Source organism: Panthera onca, chromosome B1 (genome assembly GCF_046562875.1).
Source record: "Panthera onca isolate mPanOnc1 chromosome B1, mPanOnc1 haplotype 2, whole genome shotgun sequence".
Classification (NCBI taxonomy): domain Eukaryota; kingdom Metazoa; phylum Chordata; class Mammalia; order Carnivora; family Felidae; genus Panthera; species Panthera onca.
The window spans coordinates 44,430,998-44,457,631 of record NC_138342.1 but is presented as its reverse complement, the minus strand read 5'-3'; the positions used below and the strand labels follow the sequence as shown (position 1 = coordinate 44,457,631).

Genomic DNA, 26,634 nt, shown 5'->3' with positions numbered 1-26,634 from the left:
TTGTCTCAGAGTTTGCTTCTGAGCCCAAACTGAGGCATGATAGAATGGAGAAAGGAGAACCCTTTAGCTGGAGGATCACTCAAATTAACTCAAATTAATATTCATAAGTCATAGCTGATGAAGTATAATGAACATAGTGCCTGGTATATAATAATAATTGTCTTATGCATACTTTTCAAACAAGTATTGCTTGTGGTCCTCCTTTCAAGGAATGTCCAATCCTTTCAGAGAGGCTCACATAAAAAGTATGAGGCTTTAATACAGTGTAGTTAGTGCTATAATGGAGATGTGAGAAACTTCCTGTGGGAGAATAGAGATGAACCAACAGTTCAGCAGGATGGAATTGGGACTGGAAGAGGGCTTTCCGAGAAAGTTTTATTGTTGGGGTGACATTAGGTAGGGAAGTTGGAAAATAGCATTTCAAGGGGAAGAACATGAACAAAGAGAGATTTGAACAAGCTGGGAGTGCTGCTATGGTGAAGGGAGTATTAGGCTGGATTTTGGGGTGTTTGGAGAACAGTGACTGGGATGAGATGGTGAGAGACCTCAAATTTCATGTTAAGGGAAGTTGGCCTCTTTATGAAGGTGATCGTGAGACATCAAAGGTTATGAAGCAAAAAGGAGCACTATCAGATCTTTGCATTAGAAAGTCTTATTTCCAGATATCTACAGAGTAACTATGGGGCTTAAGACTGTTCTTGATGCTCAGTTTACATATATGGGACAGTAGGAGGTAAGTGGTTAAACACGTGGGATGCTTTTGTTTGAATCCCAGCCCCACCATTTGCTAATAGTGTGATAAAAATAACTAACGTTTATTGATTCCACTGTATGCCTGGCACACATAGCTTTGCTAAGTTCCCTGTATGTGAGTTCAGACATTACTGAACAGCATCCCTTGTAGGCACCTGTCCCACTTGAAGACCAGGTGGGAGGATGATATGATGCAATGTCATACAGCCTTACTTTCCTTATACAGTTCTAAGAATTTTGTCCACTGAGAAAGCAGCATTCCTCCTAGACCGGTGCCTTTGGAGAGCTGTCCATTAGTGGAGGTGCTGAAGGAATGAGAAAAAGCTTTTCATTAGCCAAGGCACCTAAGCAGTGTTCTAGGTCTTGAAATCTAGATGATAAGAGAAGCATGAAATTGGAAGTGAGTTCCAGGATCAGAATCTGGAGCAGTGTCTGGTGTGTCTGAATCCAAGGAGCTTCTGCTCTATCATCTATGGAGCTGTCTGTAGACAGCTAGTGAGCAAATAGTAAGTGACCCAGCCCACGCAGAGGATTCACATGGCTTTGATTGTGAAAAGGGCTGCAGAGTTTCCTTCTGGAAGTCCTTACTCCTGAAGCTTCAAGTTCTGGTTCTAAATGTGCCAAATGAATCAGGCATGGCATCTTGAGGGACTATGGAGTGACAAATTATGAAGCTTCTTACCCAGACATCTTATGAAATTTGAAATTTCATTCATTATGAATGTGGGCTGTAGGTACTCATGACAATTTTGGATTTTAACTTGACTTTCAAATTTCTAAAGCAAATAAGATTTGCAAAAAGAGAGGTGCACTGATACAGAGATTTAATTTTTATATATTTATAAGTGGAAATAATTTCGACTTTCTTAGAAAAGCATTGCATGACCATGTTGCTTGCTTGTATGTCCTTCCTAATTTTGTCCTTTTCACTAAAAACTCTTCCACTCTGAGGCAGTAGAAGAGGTGGAACTCAACTTTCTTAATTAAACATGATGAACTTGAATCTTAAGAAATTTCATGTTCACAAGGAACTGCTGGGCCATTCCCTGGTTTCTTTAAACAATGGGAGAAAACTATCTACCCTTGATTAGGCCATTTATCTATTTTATTGGATGTGTTTATACCAATGTTTCGTTAATTTAGAACAAGGAATAATTTTATTGTTGTATCCTACTTCCTCCACATGGATTCCATGTTTTGAAAGATTTTGCCTACAAGACAAACTGCTTCTACTGAGAAAAAACAATTGTTGGATCATGAGAATTATAGTAAGGGATCCCCAAGAATTTAGAAATAGGTAAAATTAAGTTGAAATCAATGCCTAATGGATTGGAGGAAAGAGATCTAAAATGAATGAGACAAAACTGATACAATTTCAGCCAAAAGCAAATACACTTGCTATCTCATTATGGTGTATAACCCAATTGTAGGTGACGGCATAAATTCTGTAATGGAGCCCAATTGGCTAACTCACCATTCATTCTGACTTCTTTTTGTCTCTTCCCACCCTGAAGAGGCTCAGAAATTATGAACTACATTTCTAAGAGTTCCTTGCATCTAAGGATTTGGATGTGAGTTAGATTCTACCATGCAGATGCACTTTCAATACTTGAATTGGAATAGAGATAAGTAGGGAGAGAGGCAGGGTGCAGTTGTGTCCATTGGCTGGAGTGTACTGTACTAGAGAAGCATGGATCAAGCTGCCCAATTTAACAGGCAGCTCCCTGATTGTGTCAGGGCATCAGCTGCCTTGACAGCCCAGTTCCTGTGATGTGCCTTTAGGAAATGACCCAGGAATGATACTGAAGTCTGTTATTTCAGCTCTGCCAACAATTCCATGAGCCACTGAATATCCTGCTTAAACTAGCTAGAGTTGATTCTGTCTCTACAAATGGACTCTGACCTATGCAGTTTTCACTAAGAATATTGAAGTATTGAAAAGAGATCAAGAACACATGACCACCTTTTTGGATAAATCTAGGCTTTTTCCAGTTTTCAAAAAAAAAAAATAACAAAGTGGAACCCTCATTTAATCAATTTAAAATGTTTAGCACGCACACACAGGGCTAATGCTTATTTCCATATGTATGTAAAAAGTATTTATTTTATATTGGCTTCAAAATCCTTACTCTCACAAGGAAGAAAGTTGGTCATAAATATTTTCTATCTGATGTTCATGCCTCTCTCTTAGAAAGTAAAGAAGTTAATCAGCTAACAGTTTGTGTCTGTGTTGATACATTCCCCCCCCCTCCCCAGGGAATATTAAAGTATTAATTAGGGAATTTTTAAGCTTCAGAATAAAAGAAAAACATGGCAGTATAGAATTAACTGTTGGGAATTTGAAAATAATTTTGAGGTGCTAAGAGTTTGCAAAGAAGAACAATTTAAAAATCTTTAGCTTGATGACAAATGAGTTATTGTTGGGGGGAAACCCTACTACTGATTTGCTGGTGTTAACTAAGTCAGCCTTGTTGGCCAGAATATACAAATTTTTCTTGGCTTGCTAAAATAAAAAGATTACAGATCACACTATTTTCTTTAAAGTTAAATATAATATTTTCCCTTGATTATATGTTCATTGTAGAAAAAAGTTTCCACAAATTACATTATAGAAATACACAATCCCTAATCCTACCATCCATGTATAACTATTGATAATCTCAGTACATATCCTTGTCTCTTTCTTCTGTGTGTACGTTGGTATCATTTTATACATGCTGGTGTGAAACTGTTCACTTTCTTTTTTTAACAAAACATCAGATTACAAAAATACCTTTGATGTTCACCCAACTTTTAAAAAGGATATTATTTTGCAATTTTGCTTCCTTATGCCATGTAGGTAATAAATAGGATTTAATCTACATGCTGGGGGTGCCTGGGTGGCTCAGTTGGTTAAGCATCTGACTCTTGATTTCAGCTCAGGTCATGATCTCACTGTTGTAGGATTGGACCCTGAGTCAGGCTCCACACTGGGCTTGGAGGCTGCTTGGGATTCTCTCTCTCTCCCTCTATTGCTCGTTTGTTCACTCTCTCTCCCAAAATAAGTAAACTTAAAAAAATCTACATGCTGTAGTCCTACTTTTTAAATCTAAACTTTAGCATATTTTCAAAATAATGTTATAAAACACTGTTATTATTGTTTGTTTTCCTTATAACAGAGTGTAATAAAATTTACTTTTATCTACAGTGAAATTAAATCACTGTTCTTTACTATCCATTTGGTTAACATGTTTATTATTTTAGGTAAAGTCTGAAACGTTAAGCAAGTTAGGTACCAACTAAGGAAATAATATTAGCAACTTTTATCATCAATGAGGTAAGAAACATACTTTGGAATGCCTCCATCCTAAACATATCAGTGATACTAAATTACAAGAATAAAAAAGATTCCAATTATCACCACATAGCATCAGAAACCATCTGACTCTCCCTCTGCCCATCTGGAGAGCATTTTTAAATCCTATGAACAATTAGATAGAAGCAGCCTCAAAGGCCTCTAGATTAAATGCTTCTTACAAAATCTATTTAACAAGAGGTGAGCCTATGAGTTTATGCATTAAAAAAATATATTTGTGCATCCTATGACCTTGCTACTCAAAGTGTGGATTCTGGACCATTAGCATCAGTATTACCTGGGAGCTTGTTAGAAATGTAGAATCTTGGGCTCTACTCTAGATCTTCAAGTCCAAATCTGCATTTTAACAAGATCTCTGACTCATTTGTATGCACATTAAAGTTCTAAAGGCATTGCATTGGGAGGTAAAATATATACTAAAGGAATATTTTTCTCCCATCTAATTGTAGAACTTACAAATGCTCCCCAGATGGGCAAAAGAGAGAGTCAGATGGTCTCTTTTCCTTTGCCATATTGATTCTCTATGCAATGAAGTTTATACTGTCTTATGTAGAAGATATCAGACAACCTTGGGTTGAATCCTGCCTTTACCATTTGTATAACCTCTCTGTATCTCAGTCTTCCTACCTGTATAAAAGGAATAATAATAGTATCTCAAACAATTGTGAGGATTAAATGAATTGATACTTTTAAAACTCTTAGAACAATGCTTAGCACATAGTATGTGTGCTAAGATTCATTAGCAGCCTTATCAAAGTCTGAGTTTTGTAAGCCATTATCTTAAAACCGCAAGTCCTACTTTAAGGCTGTTGCGGGTGGAATAGCCCAGAGGTTGGTCAGCTCAGAGAACCTGAGATGGGCAGATTTTTCTGTAACTGAGACCACCATTTAATAGTTTAGTGCCCAAGTGTCATGACCATGGGATTTTAATTACTGACCTTTTATTCCCCCTAACTTCCATTCATTAAAAGCCACAGAAGATTTTTTAGCCAATTCCCTGAAACCTTATTTCTTACTTTGTAAGAAAATAAGCTTTTTGAGCATCATGAGAAGCCACTATTAATATATCTTATTATGTAAATTGATGTCATTGATAGAATCAATTCTGGCACCTCTCCATTCCTCTCTTTACCCCCTGCAAATAACTTAAGTAAAGATGATAGACTGAGTGAAATGAAAATGGCAGGAACCTGATTCCATCCTTCACGAAATCATCTACAAGAAAGAAATATGCCAGGCCAAGGAATACTTAACAACTGGAGATTTGGTCTCTAACCTTCATATGGAGCCCTAGAGTACTAGGAGGAATTCTATTGCCTAGGTCACAGCTTCTGAAAATATGCAAATAAGTCACCTAAATATCTTGTTAAAATGTGGGTTCTGAATAGGGGCTGAGATAGCTGGGTATGGCCTGAGATTCTGCATTTCTAACAAGCTCCCAGGTGAAGTCAATGTTGCTGGTCCATGGACCACACTTTGAGTGAGGCCTAGGCTGTAACAGGTTACATCTAAGTAAAGTCAAAAGGATTCTTATCACCTGGGATCTTGGTGTCCGCCTCCAGATGTTCTGACTTAATTGGTTTGGGGTTCATGGATGGAAGGAAGAGTCAAAAAGAGATGATTCTGAGAAAGGTTGGACTTTTTACCCTTCTGCATTAACAGTGAAATTCTCCCTTGGTACTGTAATCTAATAAAATATTCTTGCCCTTGACCCTGATCCAGATTTGAAGCAGAGAGTCAACAAGAGTGGGAACCCTTGAGCTTTTCTCAGTGAATAGTAACTGCATGCAGTCGACATGGATGTCAAACCATCTTAATACCACAACCCCAGAGTGTTTTTAAAACATGTTCTTGGGAGAAAACTAGGTTCAGGTATTCAGGAATGCTCATTTGTTTTGACTCTGGCAAAGGGACAACAAATTATGTATTCACTTGGGGGAACTGTGTGTGTGTATATATATATATATATATATATATATATATATATATATATATATATATACTTCTTTTCTTTCAGGACCTTATCCTCTAGATAGGAAATAAAGACTACATGTGTGCATTAAAGGATTAAGTCAGCAGGTTGGGTTGCTCAAACCCTGTACATTCCAAAGAAAGCCTATCTTTATAGGACTGGCCCTGGGCTAGCTCCTGGGTGACAATTTCTGAGCCTTTAGAATATCCTGCCTGTTAAGCATGTTTTTGTATGCCTGAGGCCCTGGATCATGTTGTATCAGTTTGACCTCTGAGGAGTTGGAGTCTGAGTAGTTAAGATTCATCCTATGAGCATTTCCTGCCTACCTGACTGATTTGCAGTAATAATCCTGGATACCAAGGCTTGAGTGAGTTTCTATATCTGGCAATATTTCATGTGTGTTGTCACATATCATTGTATAGAGTATGAAGTGCATCCCTATGCAACTCCATTAGGAAGAAACACCTGAAAACTTGTGCCTGATTTCTCCTCGACTTTGTCCCATGCATCATTCTCATTTACTGATTTGAATCTGGATCGTCTCACTGTAGTAACCCATAATCAGTTTTTCTGAGTTCTGTTGAGTCTTTCTTGCAAATCATCAAGCCTGAGTGTAGTCTTAGGAGCCATTGATAAACCATGTAATGGACAAGACTAATCCTGGATCTCCCCATGAGGGAGTTTATTTGGGAAGTGATCCAAAAAACAGAAGAGAAAGAAGGAAATAAAGTACATGTTATCAAGCTGATCATCTTTGTAGGTGCCTGTGGCTTGATATTCCTGGGACATTCTGAGGAGCTATAAAATATCTCTCAGAACTGTCTTCCTAAAGCATGGTGGGAGCATTTATCCACCCCACTCCTCATCAATAATACTGTTTTCAGAAGGATATTAGCTCCTTTAAATTGTGAGCATTTAGATTGTAAACTCCTGTGTATGTCTCACCCTGAGGTATCACAGAGGCTCCAGGGCAGAAAGCAAGAAGTAATTGGCAGAGCCTAGGCAGGGTGGTGTCAGAGCTGGGCAAAGCTGGTTGCCATGGTAATGGCTGGAATGAAAGATGAATGAAAGCATGTAAGGCTGAGCACAAGAAATGTTTATTATAGTCCACCCCTTGTACCACAAGATCCATTTGTTGCCCTGCATTAAGTCCAGTCCAGGACCCTCAAGATAGTGGCTGGCCACAATCTCTACAAAAGACTCAATTCAGGAAGGTTAATGGGACAAACTACAGTCACTACTGCTGCACATAGTCTCAAGGCTATAGCTGATATTTATTATCTATCTCTTCTGTCCATTCTAGATTCCTTTCACCCTAGGCCTGCAATGTAGGCCAGCAAAGTGCAAGCTGTAGGAAGTAAGCATCCAGAACATGTAAAAGGAAATATATTAAATGTGTTGGATGATTGTTAAAACTCAAACTGTCTGGCTCTGCTGGACCCCAGGCATGGGAATGGTTGCTGGTTGTACAAATAATAATTTATTTTGTTATTTGCTGTTACTGAAGGGAATAAGCTCTATCCTCAATGGGTTTTGAGGTGGAAAAAGGAGATTGAAAACTACTGAGCTAGAAAACAACTAATATTTGAAAACTTGATTTAAATTTAAAATTTTCTAGGAAGTAATCTCTTGATTAAATATGTACAACTGATCATCTGTAATTTATGAGACAAAAAAACATTTTTATGCTTACATGAGAATTATACCCTTTTCATTTTCTTAGTATCTGCTGGAATCCTAAGCAGTTTCATAACACTGGTCACTAAGACCCTTAATTTATTACAGTTGTCTAAATATATTAACAGAACAAAGTAAAAATGTAATGCCATCCCTATTTAAATAAAATCACCAGAGAGGCTTAGATTTAAGAAAAGCTCAGAAAAAAGAAACACACACACACACACACATACATGTACCCATGTATACAAAATAGCATTCTCTATTTCTAGTTGAAGTAATTTCCTATTTAAGAAGTTAAAACTCAGTTTGATGTCTAATATGCATTTATCCAAAAAATTTCATGAAGTCAAGAGTTCAGTCACATTTTCCCTGCCTTATAAATAGATAATGAGGGCAAACCTATTTAAAGAAGTTAGGAAGTATTTATATATATATATATTTTGTATATATATAATTATTTTGTAAACATTATTTTATAAAAAAGTACAATGTGAGGGGCACCTGACTGCCTCAGTTAATGGAGCATGTGACTCTTGATCTCAGGGTTGTGACTTCAAGTTCCGTGTTGGGTGTAGAGTTTACATAAAATAAATAAAATAAAATAAAATAAAATAAAATAAAATAAAATAAAATAAAATAAAATAAAATAAAATAAAATAAGTAAAATAAAATCTTAAGGAAAAAATAAGATAGGATAAACTATAGAACTCAACCTTTACTATCATTGTTATTGTTATTGTTATCCTTATTATTATTCATTATTCAGGTCTATAATTCCTTGTCTAAAACCCTTGGAACTAGATGTATATCAGTTCAGAATTTTTTAGGTTTTTATTTATTTTTTTATTTTATTTTTATTTTTTGAGGATGTGTGATTTTTATTTATTTTTTTAATTTATTTTTTTATTATGAAATTTATTGTCAAATTGGTTTCCATACAACACCCAGTGCTTATCCCAACAGGTGCCCTCCTCAGTACCCATCACACACACCCCCTCCCTCCCACCCCCCATCAACCCTCAGTTTGTTCTCAGTTTTTAAGAGTGTCTTATGTTTTGGCTCCCTCCCTCTCTAACCTTTTTTTTTTTCCTTCCCCTACCCCATGGTCTTCTGTTAAGTTTCTCAGGATCCACATGAATGAAAACATATGGTATCTGTCTTTCTCTGAATGACTTATTTCACTTAGCGTAACATTCTCCAGTTCCATCCACGTTGCTACAAAGGGCCATATTTCATTCTTTCTCATTGCCACATAGTATTCCATTGTGTATATAAACCACACTTCTTTATCCATTCATCAGTTGATGGACATTTAGGCTCTTTCCATAATTTGGCTATTGTTAAAGTGCTGCTATAAATATTGGGGTACAAGTACCCCTCTGCATCAGCACTCCTGTATCCCTTGGGTAAATTCCTAGTAGTGCTATTGCTGGGTCATAGGGTAGATTTATTTTTAATTTTTTGAGGAACCTCCACACTGTTTTCCAGAGCAGCTGCACCAGTTTGCATTCCCACCAACAGCGCAAGAGGATTCCCGTTTCTCCACATCCTCACCAGCATCTATAGTGTTCTGATTTGTTCATTTTAGCCACTCTGACTGGCATGAGGTGGTATCTGAGTGTGGTTTTGATTTGTATTTCCCTGATGAGGACCCTGATGAGCATCTTTTCATGTACCTGTTGGCCATCTGGATGTCTTCTTTAGAGAAGTGTCTATTCATGTTTTCTGCCCATTTCTTCACTGGATTATTTGTTTTTTTGGTTGTGGAGTTTGGTGAGCTCTTTATAGATTTTGGATACTAGCCCTTTGATTGTCATTTGCAAATATCTTTTCCCATTCCATTGGTTGTCTTTTAGTTTCGTTGATTGTTTCCTTTGCAGTGCAGAACCTTTTCATCTTCAAGAAGTCCCAGTAGTTCATTTTTGCTTTTAATTCCCTTGCCTTTGGGGATGTGTCAAGTAAGAAATTGCTGCAACTGAAGTCAGAGAGGTTTTTTCCTGCTTTCTCCTCTAGGGTTTTGATGGTTTCCTGTCTCACATTCAGGTTCTTTATCCATTTTTAGTTTATTTTTGTGAATGGTGTAAGAAAGTGGTCTAGTTTCATTCTTCTGCATGTTGCTATCCAGTTCTCCCAGCACCATTTGTTAAAGGGACTGTCTTTTTTCCATTGGATATTCTTTCCTGCTTTGTCAAAGATTACTTGGCCATACTTTTGTGGGTCCAATTCTGGAGTCTCTATTCTGTTCCATTGGTCTATGTGTCTGTTTTTGTGCCAATACCATGCTGTTTTGATGATGACAGCTTTGTAGTAGAGGCTAAAGTCTGGGATTGTGATGCCTTCCGCTTTGGTCTTCTTCAAAATTACTTTGGCTATTCAGGGCCTTTTGTGGTTCCATATGAATTTTAGGATTGCTTGTTCTAGCTTCGAGAAGAATGCTGGTGCAATTTTGATTGGGATTGCATTGAATGTGTAGATAGCTTTGGGTAGTATTGACATTTTAACAATATTTATTCTTCCAATCCATGAGCACAGAATATTTTTCCATTTCTTTATATCTTCTTCAATTTCCTTCATAAGCTTTCTATAGTTTTCAGCATACAGATCTTTTACATCTTTGGTTAGGTTTATTTCCTAGGTATTTTATGCTTCTTGGTGCAATTGTGAATGGGATCAGTTTCTTTATTTGTATTTCTGTTGCTTCATTATTAGTGTATAAGAATGCAACTGATTTCTGTACATTGATTTTGTATCCTGTGACTTTGCTGAATTCATGTATCAGTTCTAGCAGACTTTTGGTGGAGTCTGTCGGGTTTTCCATGTATAATATCATGTCATCTGCAAAAGTGAAAGCTTGACTTCATCTTTGCCAATTTTGATGCCTTTGATTTCCTTTTGTTGTCTGATTGCTGATGCTAGCACTTCCAACACTATGTTAAACAACAGCGGCGAGAGTGGACATCCCTGTCGTGTTCCTGATCTCAGGGGGAAAGCTCTCAGTTTTTCTCCATTGAGGATGATGTTAGCTGTGGGCTTTTCATAAGTGGCTTTTATGTTTAAGTATGTTCCTTCTATCCCGACTTTCCAGAGGGTTTTTATTAAAAAAGGATGCTGAATTTTGTCAAATGCTTTTTCTGCATGGATTGACAGGATCATGTGGTTCTTATCTTTTATTTTATTAATGTGATGTCTCACGCTGATTGATTTGCGAATGTTGAACCAGCCCTGCATCCCAGGAATGAATCCCACTTGATCATGGTGAATAATTCTTTTTATACGCTGTTGAGTTCGATTTGCTAGTATCTTATTGAGAATTTTTGCATCCATATTCATCAGGGATATTGGCCTATAGTTTGCTTTTTTTGCTGGGTCTCTGTCTGGTTTAGGAATCAAAGTAATGCTGGCTTCATAGAATGAGTCTGGAAGTTTTCCTTCCCTTTCTATTTCTTGGAATAGCTTGAGAAGGATAGGTATTATCTCTGTTTTAAATGTCTGATAGAATTCCCCTGGGAAGCCATCTGGTCCTGGACTGTTATTTGTTGGGAGATTTTTGATAGCTGATTCAATTTCTTTGCTGGTTATGGGTCTATTCAAGTTTTCTATTTCTTCCTGTTTGAGTTTTGGAAGTGTGTGGGTGCTTAGGAATTTGTCCATTTCTTCCAGGTTGTCCAGTTTGTTGGCATATAATTTTTCATAGTGTTCCCTGATATTGCTTTATTTCTGAGGGATTGGTTGTAATAATTCCATTTTCATTCATGATTTTATCTATTTGGGTCATCTCCCTTTTCTTTTGAGAACCCTGGCTAGAGATTTATCAATTTTGTTTATTTTTTCAAAAAATCAACTCTTGGTTTCCTTGATCTGCTCTACAGTTTTTTTAGATTCTATATTGTTTATTTCTGCTCTGATCTTTATTATTTCTCTTCTTCTGCTGGGTTTAGGCTGTCTTTGCTGTTCTGCTTCTATTTCCGTTAGGTGTGCTGTTAGATTTTGTATTTGGGATTTTTCTTGTTTCTTGAGATAGGCCTGGATTGCAATGTATTTTCCTCTCAGGACTGCCTTCGCTGCATCCCAAGGCATTTGGATTATTGTATTTTCATTGTCATTTGTTTCCATATATTTTTAAATTTCTTCTCTGATTGTCTGGTTGACCTATTCATTCTTTAGTAGGGTGTTCTTTAACCTCCATGCTTTTGGAGGTTTTCCAGACTTTTTCCTGTAGTTGATTTCAAGCTTCATAGCATTGTGGTCTGAAAGTGTGCATGGTATGATCTCAATTCTTTTATACTTATGAAGGGCTGTTTTGTGACCCAGTATGTGATCTCTCTTGGAGAATGTTCCATGTGCACTCGAGAAAAAAGTATATTCTGTTGCTTTGGGATGCAGAGTTCTAAATAATATCTGTCAATTCCATCTGTTCCAATGTATCATTCAGGGCCCTTGTTTCTTTATTGATCCTGTGTCTAGATGATCTATCCATTGTTGTCAGTGGAGTATTAAAGTCCCCTGCAATTACCAGATTCTTATCAATAAGGTTGCTTATGTTTGTGATTAATTGTTTTATATATTTGGGGACTTCCATGTTTGGTGCATAGACATTTATAATTGTTAGCTCTTCCTGATGGATAGACCCTGTAATTATAATAAAATGCCCTTCTTCATCTCTTGTTACAGCCTTTAATTTAAAGTCTAGTTTGTCTGGTATAGGTATGGCTATTCCAGCTTTCTTTTGACTTCCAGTAGCATGATAAATAGTTCTCCATCCCCTCACTTTCAATCTGAAGGTGTCCTCAGGTCTAAAATGAGTCTCTTGTAGACAGAAGATAGATGAGTCTTGTTTTTTATCCATTCTGATACCCTATGTCTTTTGGTTGGAGCGGTTAGTCCATTTGCATTCAGTGTTATTATTGAAAGATATGGGTTTAGAGTCATTGTGATGTCTGTAGGTTTCATGCTTGTAGTGATGTCTCTGGTACTTTGTGGTCCTTGCAGCATTTTACTCACAGAATCCCCCTTAGGATCTCTTGTAGGGCTGGTTTAGTGGTGATGAATTCCTTCAGTTTTTGTTTGTTTGGGAAGACCTTTATCTCTCTTTCTATTCTGAATGACAGACTTGCTGGATAAAGGATTCTTGGCTGCATATTTTTTTCTGTTCATCACATTGACGATTTCCTGTCATTCCTCTGGCCTGCCAAGTTTCAGTAGATAAGCCTGTCACTAGTCTTATGGGTCTCCCTTTGTATGTTAGAGCATGTTTATCCCTAGCTGCTTTCACAATTTTCTCTTTATCCTTGTATTTTGCCAGTGTCACTATATGTCGTGAAGAAAATCAATTCGAGGTATGTCTGAAGGGAGTTCTCTGTGCCTCTTGGATTTCAATGCCTTTTCCTTCCCCAGATCAAGGAAGTTCTCAGCTATGATTTGTTCAAGTACATCTTTAGCCCCTTTCTCTCTCTCTTCCTCTTCTGGAATTCCTATTATACAGATATTATTGTGTTTCATAACATCACTTAGTTCTCTAATTCTCCCCTCATACTCCTGGATTTTTTTTATCTCTTTCTCAACTTCCTCTTTTTCCATAATTTTATCTTCTAATTCACCTATTCTCTCCCCTGCCTCTTCAATCCAAACTGTGGTCGCCTCCATTTTATTTTGCACCTCATTTATAGCATTTTTTAGCCCCTCCTGACTATTTCTTAGTCCCTTGATCTCTGTAGCAATAGATTCTCTGCTGTCATCTATACTTTTTTCAAGCCCAGTGATTAATTTTATGACTATTATTCTAAATTCTTGCTCCGTTATATTGCTTAAATAGTTTTTGACCAATTTGTTAGCTGTCGCTACTTCCTGGCATTTCTTTTGAGGAGAATTCTTCCATTTCGTCATTTTGGATAGTCCCTGGGGTGGCACGGAACTACAGGGCACTTCCCCTGTGCTGTCTGGAGTAACTTGTGTTGGTGGGCAGTGCCACAGTCAGACCTGATGCCTGTCCCCAGCCCGCCGTTGGGGCCACAGTCAGACTGGTGTGTACCTTATCTTCCCCTCTCCCAGGGGCAGGACTCACTGTGGAGTGGTGTGGCCCCCGTCTGGTCTACTTGCACACTGCCAGGCTTGTGGTGCTGCTTTGATGGGATCTGCCATATTAGTCGAGGTGGATCCACAGGGTGCCTAGGGGTGGGAGGGGCAGGCTTAGCTCTCTTTGCCTCGCTTTGCCCCTGCAAGAGGGGCCCTGCAGCACCAGGAGGGAGACAGACCCGTTAGAAGGATGGATCCTCAGAAGCACTGCGTTGGGTGTTTGCCCGGTGCTAGCAAGTTCGGTGACAGGAACTGGTTCCCTTTGGGATTTTGACTGGGGGGATGGGGGAGGGAGATGGCACTTGCCAGTGCCTTTGTTTCCTGCAGAGCTGAGCTCTGTCTTCCGGGGCTCAACAACTCTCCCTCCCGTTGTCCTCTAGCCCTCCCACTCTCCGAGCAGAGCTGTTGACTTTTAACATTCCAGATGTTAAGTCCCGCTGTTTGTCAGAACTCACTCCGTCTGGCCCCTCCGCCTTTGCAAGTCAGACTCGGGGGCTCTGCCTTGCTGGGCAGGCTGCCCCTCCACCGCCCTGGCTCCCTCCCGCCAGTCCATGTAGCGCGCACCACCTCTCCGTCCTTCCTACCCTCTTCCCTGGGCCTCTTGTCTAGCTTGGCTCTGGAGAGTCTGTTCTACTAGTCTTCTGGCAGTTCTGGGTTATTTAGGCAGATGTGGGTGGAATCTAAGTGATCAGCAGGATGAGGTGAGCCCAGTGTCCTCCTATGCTGCCATCTTCCCTCAGCACCTTATCTTTTTTAGGTTTTTAAAAGTAATACCACATATTTACAATGTATTACACAACAACTGCCATTTGGTCTGGGAAAGAATCCTACAATGAATAAATAAATATTTACACCACAAAATGTTGGAAATTCACACTAAATGGTATAAATGATATAAATAAATGGCTATGAGTAGTCTTTACATTTCAGGCCAAATTTTGCTACCAAATTAATTTAGCTTATGTCAGGTTTCACTGCCAAATGAGTTATGAAAACTATCTTGAGGCTTTTTGGATTTTAAAATTGTAGTTATGAGTTTATGGACTCTTATTATTTTCATTTTATAGCTCAAGCTTGTATTAAAAAGGGCAACTATCACCCATGCCCAGAATGTTTGCTCAGTGTCAGTGCTGAAAGGCCCCACATATGGTGGAAAGGAAATGTTTTCTTCTTAGATCTGGTTTGAATCAGATTAGAGAAAGTCACCTACCTTCCCTGAACTTCACTTTTCTCATCTATAAAATAGGTATAGTAATTCTGCGGACCCTTGACATTCCACAGGATGGATTTTTGAGATCTTATAAAAACTAAAAACTTGTGAATCTCACTAGATAAAATAATTCCCTCACAAAATTTAATATGTTTTTAGTGAACCCAGTTACTTATCTACTAGCTAATCTGTTGCCACTTACAAGTAGTGAGACTGTCTAAATAGAGCTTATAAAAAAATGAATATTCAAAAAGCAGTTGGAACAAATTACCATTGTTGGTTTGTTTCACTGTCTCACAACATCTCTTAATCACTTATGTGGAGACATGCTTTATTCTTTATATGCAGCTGAATCTTGCCTTGGGCATGACACATCCGTGAGAAAAGTCCAAATACAAAAATAAAATATGAAGCTTAGCTAGGACTTTTGATGTCATGAAAAAACAGTGTTTTTGAAGGTCTCTACTTGAAAAAAAAATCTATGGAAAGTTTTGAAAAGAGTAGTCATTAAATGTAGTAATTCAATAATTTGAACTTAAAATTTTCCCAAGATATTGAGGAAAATAGTAAATAATTTTTAGATAATGACTACTGAAACAAGGGAAAGTTAAATACTTAAATCTGCAGAAAACTCATTCATAAAGCAAACTTTTAAAAACTTAACATTTGGAGGCATCTGAGTGACTCAGTGATTGAGTGTCCAACTCCTAATCTCAGTTCAGATCTTAATCTCAGGGTTGTGAGGCTCCATGCCAGGCCTGAAGCTTACTTAAAGAATAAATAATTAAATAACTAAATGAGAACTTAAAATTTTCATGTCTAAGTTATTTGTATTTCTTGTACAAAAAAGGCACTTAGAAATAGACATGTCACTGATGTTATTTTTAATATAATGCATGACAGGCAGGTAATTTCAGGTACTTTTGAGATATTTAAGAGTCCTTCATTTAAGGAGTTACAGGATTTGGGGACTGTCTAGAGCCATTTACATTTACCATAATCACTTAAAATTCAGCCAAGCTTAAGTTCAGTTCATGAATCTAGAGTTGTACAGGATAAAGTTAAATAGTTAGGAGGCCCGGAGAATGTCATTTTTGGTATATAAGATTCAAAAAGGAGTCAAGTGAATTTTAAGATTTTGCAATTAATAACGAAAAAGGCAGCACTTCAATTCTATTTCAGACTTAGGGAATTAAAATGACTCTCATGAAATCATATCCTCATGAAGTAGAAAGTCACAGAATTAATCAATCAAACCCTGGGAAGAAAAGAGACACTATCCACTTGATATCTTTATAAGTTTGAAATGAGTACTCTGTGTACCTGGAAATGAAAGTCTGGCTGTCAAACATACTAAGAGGCGACAGGACCCTTCTCTGTCCCAAGAGAATGTTAATAATTCTTAGAGATGATACTTAGAATGAATTATTTTCTCTGAGCTGTCCTCTGACATAATAAGAAAGATCAGTTATCTTGTATGACTAGGTCTAGATGATATCCTTTTTGGACTGTCCTTACTGTGGTTTTTAAAAATGGCAACCATTATAGATGAGAATGCTAATAGTTGACAGTTGTGGTATGACTAATAAATATAAAAACTAACTTCTAGCAAATAATTATAAAAACAATACTTTAGAAGTCTGTATCCAAAGATAATGTTTCTTTCTCATTTACTCATCTATTATGTGAGCAAGTTATTTAGTCTCCTTAAGAGATTGAAAATACTGCTAATGATTTAATAAAATTTGATTACAATGTCTTTACGTAGTTTTCCATATTCCTGGGATAATCAAAGTGCTCAGAGGAAAAGAAAAGTTGAGTTGTTTATGAATTCTATTTTCTCTCTGGTAGATTCTCCATTTTTTTTTAAACAGTACTACTGATAACATCAAAATCTCATAAGAATTAGTCTGGGGGCACCTGAGTGGCTCAGTCAGTTAAGCCTCCAACTTCAGCTCAGGTCATGATTTCACTGTCCGTGAGTTTGAGCCCCAAGTCAGGCTCTGTGCTGGCAGCTCAGAACCTGGAGCCTGCTTCAGATTCTGTGTCTCCCTCTCTGTCTGCCCCTTCCGCACTCCCACTCTGTCTCTCTCTCTCTCTCAAAAATAAAATAAAAACATTTAAAAAATGAATTAATCTGTATCAGAATTACCTGAGTTAGTAAATTAAAAAAAAAAGCTCTAAATGGCTAACATTTCCTCACTCTTAAGACTTATTTCTCTCTGGGATAATCAAATTATGGGACAATAAGAGAGTTATATTAGTGAGTTTAACAATGATATTCTCTACTACAAGAAGGATAGTGTTTTGTTTGCTTGTTTTTATACCACATGCATCAAGGATAGTTTTTAAGGAGAAATTGTGTATAAGACATTGATACTTTGTTATCTTTTAGGGCTGTGAGGCAGTTATTTGCTAAGTAATACCTAAGAAAGAGATTATAGTTGTGCCATAATGAAATACAATGACTGGTTCAACAGCTTAAATATTTGGTTCATTTAAAAAAAATGTACACATACATTTTTTCAACTCTTAACTTTTTTTTCCATTTTATAATGAATATTTCAAGCACACAGGATTAGAGAAAAAGTTCAATGAGCACTCAGATATTCATTTCCCAGCTACAAAACCATCAACTCATGGCCTCTTGTTTCATCTAATTCAACCTTAATTCCTGTCCCTCCCACTAACTGGATTATTATGAATTAAATTCCAGATAGTATTTAATTTCATTTATAAAAATATCTAAATATCTCTAAAATATAAGCACATTAAAAAACATATGACTCCAATGCCATTATCATCTTCATGAATAATAATTTTAGGGAAGCTAAAACAAAGAAAGATTGATACCAAAAGCTGGTGAGTGTATGGAGAACTAGAACTTTCATACATTGATGTTAGGATTATAAAATAGCATAATGACTTTGCACCTTCTTATAAAGTTAAATATATATCTACACTATAACCTAGCAAATTCATTCCCAGGAATTTACCCCCAAGAAAACAAAAACATATATGCACAAAAAAACTTGTGCAAATTCATAAGTTCTCAAACTCGAAACCATTCAACTATCCATAAACAGAAGAATAATTTTTTTAGAAAGTAGAATATTCATACAATATAATGCTACTGAGACACAAATGGGAATGAAATACTAATATACGCAACAATATTGTTGGAGTTCAACAACGTTTTGATATATGCCCATTAGAATAACTGTAATCAAAAAGACAATAACAAATGTTGGCAAGGATATGAAAAAACTAAAATCCTCATACATTGCTCGTGGGAATGTAAAATCATGTACCACTTTGGAAAATAGTTTGACTGTTTTTTTTTTTTTGTTTGTTTAATTTATTTTGAGAGGGGGGAGAGTAGAGTTGGGGAGAGGGGCAGAGAGAGAGGAGAGAGAGAATCCCCTCACAAACCATGAGATCATGACCTGAGCCAAAATCCAGTTGGGCACTTAACCAACTTAGCCACCCAGGTGCCCCAGTTTGACTGTTTCTTAAAAAGTGAAACATAAATATATCATATGATAAAGTAATTCATCTTCTACTTATCTACTCAAGATAAATGAAAACATAAGTGAAAACAAAGTCTCAAGTGTAAGTGTTCATAGCAGCATTTTTCCTGCTAGTCAAAAAATAGAAACAACCCCAAATGCTCATCAACAAATGAATGGATTGAAGAAATGAATGGATAAAATAAGGTATGTCCACACAATGGAATATTATCTAGCCAAAAAGGGAATGAGGTACAGATCTATGCTACTATATTAATGAAACTCAAAAATATTGTGCTAAGTGAAAGAAGCCAGACACAAAGGACCACATACTGTATGATTCAATTTACATTTTTTGGATTTTCGAGAAAAGGCAAATGTGTGAGATGAAAATAGATCAGTAGTTGCCTGTATCAGGTGTGGGTGTGGGAATTATATGAAAATGAGCATGAAGGATCTTATTCAGCTGATGAAAATATACTAAAACTAGATTAATGTAATTGCACATCTAGGAAAATTTACTAAAAGTCATTCAACTGTATACTCAGAGTGGGTGAATGTAATGATACGTAAAAGAAGTCATATACAAAAGAGCATTTTCATGTACGTCAAAGTCCACACAAAGTCCAAGAATAGGCAAAATTAATCAATGGTGCCAGAAGTGAGAAATTGGTTGCCCTGAGGTAAGAGTGGGGGATTATTGTCTGCAAAGGAATAGGAGGAAACTTTATGGGATGATGAGAATGTCCTACATCTACATCTACATCTACATCTACATGTTGTTTTGGGTGGTAGATATCCAAATTGTTAAAGGAGATACAATTGTTAAAATTTGACATACTGAACACTTGAGATCTATGTGTTTTGTTGTAAGTAAATTATATATTCACTAAAAATATAATAATTCCTTAATACTACCAAATATTCAGTTCTGAACCCCCTAATTGTTTATTTATATGTAAGTGATTTGGGGGTGCCTGGGTGGTTCAGTCGGTCGAGCGTCTGACTTTGTCTCAGGTCATGATCTCGCAGTCTGTGAGTTCAAGCCCCGCATCAGGCTCTGTGCTGACAGCTCAGAGACTGGAGCCTCCTTCAGATTCTGTGTCTCCTTCTCTCTCTGCCCCCACCCCTCTGCTCTCTGTCTCTGTCTCTGTCTCTCTCTCTCTCAATAAGTAAATAAATAAATAAATAAATAAATAAACATTAAAAAAGTTTAAAGGTAAGTGATTTGTTTAAATTGGTATCTAAACGGGGTGCCTGGGTGGCTCAGTTGGTTGAGCATCCAACTTCAGCTCAGGTCATGATCTCACAGCTTGTGAGTTCGAGCCCCACGTCAGGCTCTGTGCTGACGGCTCAGAGCCTGAAGCCTGCTTCAGATTCTGTGCCTCCCTCTCTCTCTGCCCCAGCCCACTCACATTCTGTCTCTGTCTCTTTCAAAAATAAACATTAAATTGGTATTTAAACAAATTCCACACATTGCCCTTAATTGGTATGTCTCTCAAGTCTTTTTTTTTTTTTTTTTTGCCTCAAAAAAAACCTAACAAAACTGATTTATTGGTAGTGTGTTTTGTACATGCATTTCATTTACTCTGTCTTTAGTACCTTTCTGAGAAATAATTTATGTATATAATAAAATGCAAAGTATTCAACATATAGCTTGATGATCTTATAATATGTACATGTATTTCCAATTATAAGAGTAATTTAACCACATTGTACAATACATGAAAGTGAGAGAAAATAAAGTAAAAACAACCAAAATCACCATTTTGGTGTATTTTATGCGACTGCCTCTTCTTCAGTGAAATAATATATGTAAAATACATTATCTAGTATTAGTGTTCGTATTCGTATTCGTATTCCACAGGCATATAATCCTGAGGAAATGGTCAAATTTGTAGCTATAAATCTTAGTAATACAACCATATTGAATTTTGAAGCCCCAAGCATACCATCTGATTCTACTCTGTCCTGGTCATACCTAAGACATAATTAGGAAAAGCATACACATGTGAGCAGGAGCTTTTGTGTACTATCACTTGTCTTCTGAGGGATTGACTTCTTTCTCTAGGGTATATGCAAACCTGCTCAAATTTTCCTGAGGACTGCAAAAATCTTTGTGTCGGTTTCACGGGGAAAGATACTTAATTATTCCACACACAGATCCATACTCACTTTCCAGTAATTTTCCAGTTAACAGAAGGATTGTACAGGTCTCTCCTTTGACATTTTCAGGTTGTAAACTGAGTATGTTTTCTTGAAAATGAAGTCATGTCCCAGCATATGTTTTGACCTACTCTTGTTGCAAGCTGACTTACTCCATGGGAGGGTTTTTTGAAAACAGTTTCCATGTACCACTTGAGGCATTGATCTTTCTGCAATCTCATTAACGCCCATGTAAATGCCAGGTCTTGCTGAGGAAGAAGAAACTATGTTAAATAATGGGAACCTTGAGGTTTGGGTATTACTTTTACAAGCAGCAATTTTTCCTGGTTTGGAAAAGGTCAGAGAATTTCTAAGTGTGCTCTTGTGGGCGGGGTGGGTTAGGACACTGCTGTTCCTTTTCCTGAAATGTAATGAGATGCAATTGATCTGTCAACAAAAATGACTTTCAGAGGCTACAAATACAATAAAATCAAATCAACACAAACCAGATTATCCTAAAGTGACTTTTGAATAAAAGTGGTTATCCTACTTTCTAAATAGCTTTGAAAATAATACCAAAAGGATGAAAACACAATCAAAGGTAACTTAATGTTCTTAAAGTTTATGAGAGCCTTTTCAAAAAATGGTGCAGGAGCAATTGGACATCCATCCATCCATCCATCCATCCAACTGGACAAAACCTTGACTTAAACCTTACACCTTATGTAAAATTTAGCTTAAAATTAATCACAGACTCAAATATAAAATATAAAACTACAAAAGTTTTAGGAAAAAACATAGGAGAAATATTCAGAACTTAGAGCTAAATGAAAACTTCCTTTCAGATGTGATACCAAAAGCATGATCCATAAAAGGAAAAATGTGATAAGTTGGACCTCATCAAAATTAAAACAAAATTAAAATTCTGTGGGGTTCCTGGCTGGCACCAGTAGAGCATGCAACTCTTGACTTTGGGGCTGTGAGTTCAAGCCCCATGTGTGGCATGGAGTTTACTTAAAATAAAATTTTTTTTTAAAAATTAAAACTTTTCCTCCATGAAAGGTCTTGTGAAGAGGATGGAAAGCCAAGCTACAGACTGAAAGGAAATATTTGTGAATTACATATTCAACATAAGACCCTGTATCTAGAATATATAAAGAACTTTTAAAACCCAACAGTAAAAAAAAAAAATCTAACTGGAAAAATGGACAAAAGACATGAATACACATTTCATTGAAGAAGATATACAGATGGCAAATAGACAAATGAAAAGATGCCCAACATCAATAGCTATTAGGGAGGTGTACGTTAAAACCACAAGAAGATATCGCTATACACCCATTAGAAATAAAAGCTAAAATAAAAGATATTGATAACACTAAATACTAGAAAAGATACAGAGAAACTATCACTCATTGCTCATGGGAAAGTAATATGGTACAGCACTTTAGAAAATAGTTTGTTAATCTCTTACAAAAATTAAAGAAGCGCTTAACAATTCTTGGGCATTCCAGAGAAGTGAAAAGTTATGTCAACACAAAAACTTGCACACAAATGTCCATAGCAGCTTTATTCATAATAATCCTAAACTGGATGTCCTTCAACAGTTGAATGGTTAAATAGAATATCATAAAAGGAACAAACTAATGATATATACACAGCTTGGATGGATCTCAAGAAAATTATTGTGTTTAAAAGATGCCATTATCCAAAGTAACATGCTATATAATTCCAATTATGTAACATGTTTAAAATAACAATATAGAGGATGAACAGATGGTTGCTAGGGTTCACAATGAGACTAAGGGATGGGTATGGCTATAAAAGTGTAGCATAGGGAGGCTTGTGGTGATGGAATTGTTCTGTTTCAATTCTGGTGGTGGTTAGATGAGTCCATGTCAAACTGGCAATATCTGAATAAGCCCTATGGATTGTACTAATGTCACTTTCCTGATTTAATATTTTACAATAGTTATGCAAGATGCTGCCTTTGGGGGAAACTAAACAAAGGACACGTAGGACTTTTGTATACTTTTTTTGTGAAAACTTGTTAATCTATAATTATTTCAAAATAAGAAGTTAAAAAAAGTTATGGGTGCTAGAGCCATGCGTTTATTGAGAAGTCTGGATGGCAAAAGACCGTTGTATTAGTTTGTCCCACATCCTTCTTCTGCCTTCCCAAAGAATTGGTGGGTCTAGGTCTTGAAAGTTTCATGGAAGGAAATGAATTCTCCTTTTTTTAAAAAAATGTCCGTTCTTCCCATTCTCAACATTGCCACCCTTCATTGTGAATTTTTTAAAAAATGGAACAAAACTTTAGAAGTTTTCAAAACCCTCTCTTCTATTTGAAGACGTCTTTTCCTCCTCTATTTGTTTATCATCACCAACACAGTAAAACTTTATTGTGCACCTATTTTGTGCCAGTCACTACTGAAATTTTTAGAAACCCAACTTAAACAAAATAAAAATGGAAAATTTTGATTTTCCTAATTCTGAACTCCAAGGGATGGACCTGGCTTCAGGTACAACTGAATGCCAGCATGTGTAACAATTCAGTCTCTTCTCTTTTTTTTCTCTCTCTCCATTTCTCATCACTACTTGGTATCATTCTAAGATAGCCTCTCTCCATGTAACTCACATGGTCTTTATATGTCAGACTCACAGAAAAAGAGGAAGCTTTTGCCGTAGACCCTGTGCTAATCCAGGGATTGACCCTTGAATTGTGAGAGATTCTCGCAGAAGAGGGAAAGGTTGGTTTTTCAAAGGAGGTGATGTTGTGCGGGCAAAAAAATTATACGCTCTTACGAATAATAAAAACTCGACCTTTCAAAGGTCAGTTGTTATCCCAGGTCTTCCAGCCAGCAGGTGGTGCTGCCGTGACTCAAAGCCAGTTTATCCACTTCACTGCTCAAGCTCTCAGTCCTGAGATCATGCTGCCTCCAAGAATTCTTGCTCTCCTGGTTAGGAATTCCGGTTCCAAACAAGATTTCTACATTTATTTTTATTTTCTACCATGTTTATTGAATTTTTTTTTTAATTCTAGGTTCTGAAGTCTCCCAAACTGAATAGAACAGAATAGGGAATAGAACCCAGGATGATTCTAAGCAATGCTTTATACAGTGCAAGATCTCTTCATCATTTCCATATAAGGTAAGGGTGTATCACCATTTACATAGTAAATATATGCTTAAAGTTGTATAATATTATAAATAAAAGTTTTATAAATCAGATTATTTCCTTTATTCATTTATATATATTTTTAGTGCCCACTATGTGCCAAGCACTCTTAACAACACCAAGAACTAGAGACAATAGAACAATATGAAAGTGAATATAAAATAAATGTTCTTCAAATGATAAAGGAGATTAAAAATCCTGACTTGGGACTCTCTTTCTTATAAAGGGAGATAACTGTAATCAAACCAGCAGCTATGCTAACAGATTATCTAGTATGGTCTGTCAGGTGGTAGTATGGTAGTAAGTGCTAAGGAGAAAAAGTAAAGCTGTGTCAAGGAGATAGGAAGTGCTGAGAGGAAGAAGAGTGCTGTTTATCATCAAGTGATCAGGGAAGGAAGACATCATCGATAAGGCAGCATCTTATCTGCCTCCAATGCTTTGCCCAGTATAGAATTAATGATGTGGAAGGACAGGACAGGAGTTGGAGGCAAGTCCTTGATATATTTTAAGAGAAAGAAAGTACAAGGGGATAGAAGAGTGAGAAAAAGAAGTTCAAGTAGGTTTTAATTGACCAATGACAATTGCCACAAATCAACCGTTGGCAATTGAGCCAATAGACATTAAACATATAGATGTCATGACAGAGAATACCAGGGGTGACCTGCTTGGAAACCTACTCAGTTAAGGTAGTGATTGCCTTACCTTTATTTTTCAGTTTTCTCTAAGAAGCAAATATATTATCTTGTCTACTGCTTTGTCCCTGTAAGCTGTTTTAAAATTCTTAAATTAGGGTTGAAACTCAGGAAGATTGAACATAGCTTCTATCTGAAATCATATTAATGGGTGACAACATAGAAAAAGGACCCATGACTAATTTTTGAGAAAAAGGGGATTTGATTACAAATGAACAAAGATGCGACATTGGCTAATTTTATTCTTTCCAGAAATGTCTTAAAATAATATCAACTAGTATTTAATGTAGAGCAGTATGATATACATATATATACAACTTTCAGCATTTCATATGTGCATGGCCCACTTAAAAATCAGAGCTAAAATTATTAGAGACACTACAGATAAAACAAGTAGTGATTACTCCTTTATGATACTGAAAGGTCACTTATTTTTATATTCAGAAACTCACTCCAGGTCTCTTATGATTATTTTAACATTTTTTAAAAGATTAAATTATACCATTTTTCCCTCTTTATTTCTTTCAATTATCTTTGACCAAATGCAATAAGATTTTTTATTTGAACATGCCTATGTAAGGAAATTGTGTATCTTTTCATAAAAGCCAGGTATCTTTAGAAAATACAATAATGGTTTGATTCATTTTTAAATAGATTGGAAACCAATCCAGTGATTCAAAAATGGTTATACAATTTGCTATGTAGAAATAATAAAATTTACTTTATCTGCCCTTTTATTTTTATAGCTATCATTTAATTTTAGGTTCTGTTTTTATAAAACCTCATATGTCTGGAAGTGTTTGTTTTTCTGCCAGCTTTGCCCTGATGTGATTCATAAATATGCCAAGAAAATCTAATAAATCTTTCATTAGTACGTATTCATATTTTAATTGCAACTTAAAGAACAAAGAAAAGATTCTGCCTTCAACTGATTGAAATTTTTGTATCATCATGTTTCAAATTACCAATAACAGTGGTGCTTTTCTGTAATGGCTTTACCTTCAGAACATCTATCATGTGAAAAATCTAGCCCGGTGGGCATTGATGTAAGTGCAAAAAGTTATTGACTTTTGCCTTTTAAAAAATTCTCTTATTACTTTTCTTGAAAGGAATTTATCTTTAAAGGCTTTAAGATAAACCTGTGCTGCTTTCAGTCTGCATGTCAACCTTCCCTGGACTGTGCTGAGAGAATTCACAGACAATATTTCCACCCACAAGTGCCTCCTGACTTCAAGAGATTGAAGAGATGAAGCTTAGCGCCTTTTGCAAAACAAAACAAAACAACTTTAAATCAATAAAACCCCAAAACATTAGCAAGAATGTTAGACATACAAAATTTTTATTGGCCATCAGTCTACATCACAGTCACCGTGGGCATTAGAAAATACCCTTAATGGGAAGGACTTTTAATAATGTTGCTTATCATTCCTGAAACTGCTCAAAATTAATTTCATCAAGTAATTAGAGAAAATAAGAAAAGCTTCCTTCTCTTATAAAAGATGTTGTATTTCTTAAAATTATGTGAGCTGCTGTGTCATTATCAAGGCAGTTAATTATCCTACAACAGAAATTCTTAAGAAATGTAGATATACTTGGTCTCTGGTCCTTTATTTCTTATATTCATTGTTCTTCTGTTGTCTTCTAGAAGAGTTTTTCCTAGAGTGGTTCCTCAGAGCAACATGGTTCATCCAAAAGTCCTTCTGAGTCAAGAGATTTTCCTGGAGGCAGAGAGGTTGATATCTACATAATTTGAAGAGATAGGTGGGTAAAGGAATAATTAGGATTATTGGAGTTACTCTAAAACTTGTGAAATATTAGTGGTCAAAGGGAAGACAAACTTGGTTATAAAATGGGAATTTGATCCAGATGCCAAAAATGTTTGTGGAGAGAGCTGAAAGTTATCCTTGTCACTAAATAATAGATGCTATCTTCTGAACCAAAAGACCACAGTCATTTGGTCACTTTTCTGCCACAAGTAGCCATCTCCTCTTGAGCCTCAGTCTGCAGCACTACAACTGGCTTCTACCCTGAATCTTACTTGGAGACCATAGGCTAAATTGGGTCTTTGG

At 36.4% G+C, this 26,634-nt stretch overlaps 1 long non-coding RNA gene across 2 annotated transcripts in view; it reads left to right on the top strand.

The window, feature by feature from the left end:
- The window catches only part of LOC144616074 (uncharacterized), a 142,538-nt gene that overhangs the window by 111,168 nt on the left and 4,736 nt on the right, over positions 1 to 26,634 (top strand). For both annotated transcript variants that reach the window (XR_014137584.1, XR_014137583.1), the window contains exon 6: positions 23,740 to 23,846. This is a non-coding gene — a long non-coding RNA (uncharacterized LOC144616074). The remainder of the gene's footprint in view (positions 1 to 23,739; positions 23,847 to 26,634) is intronic.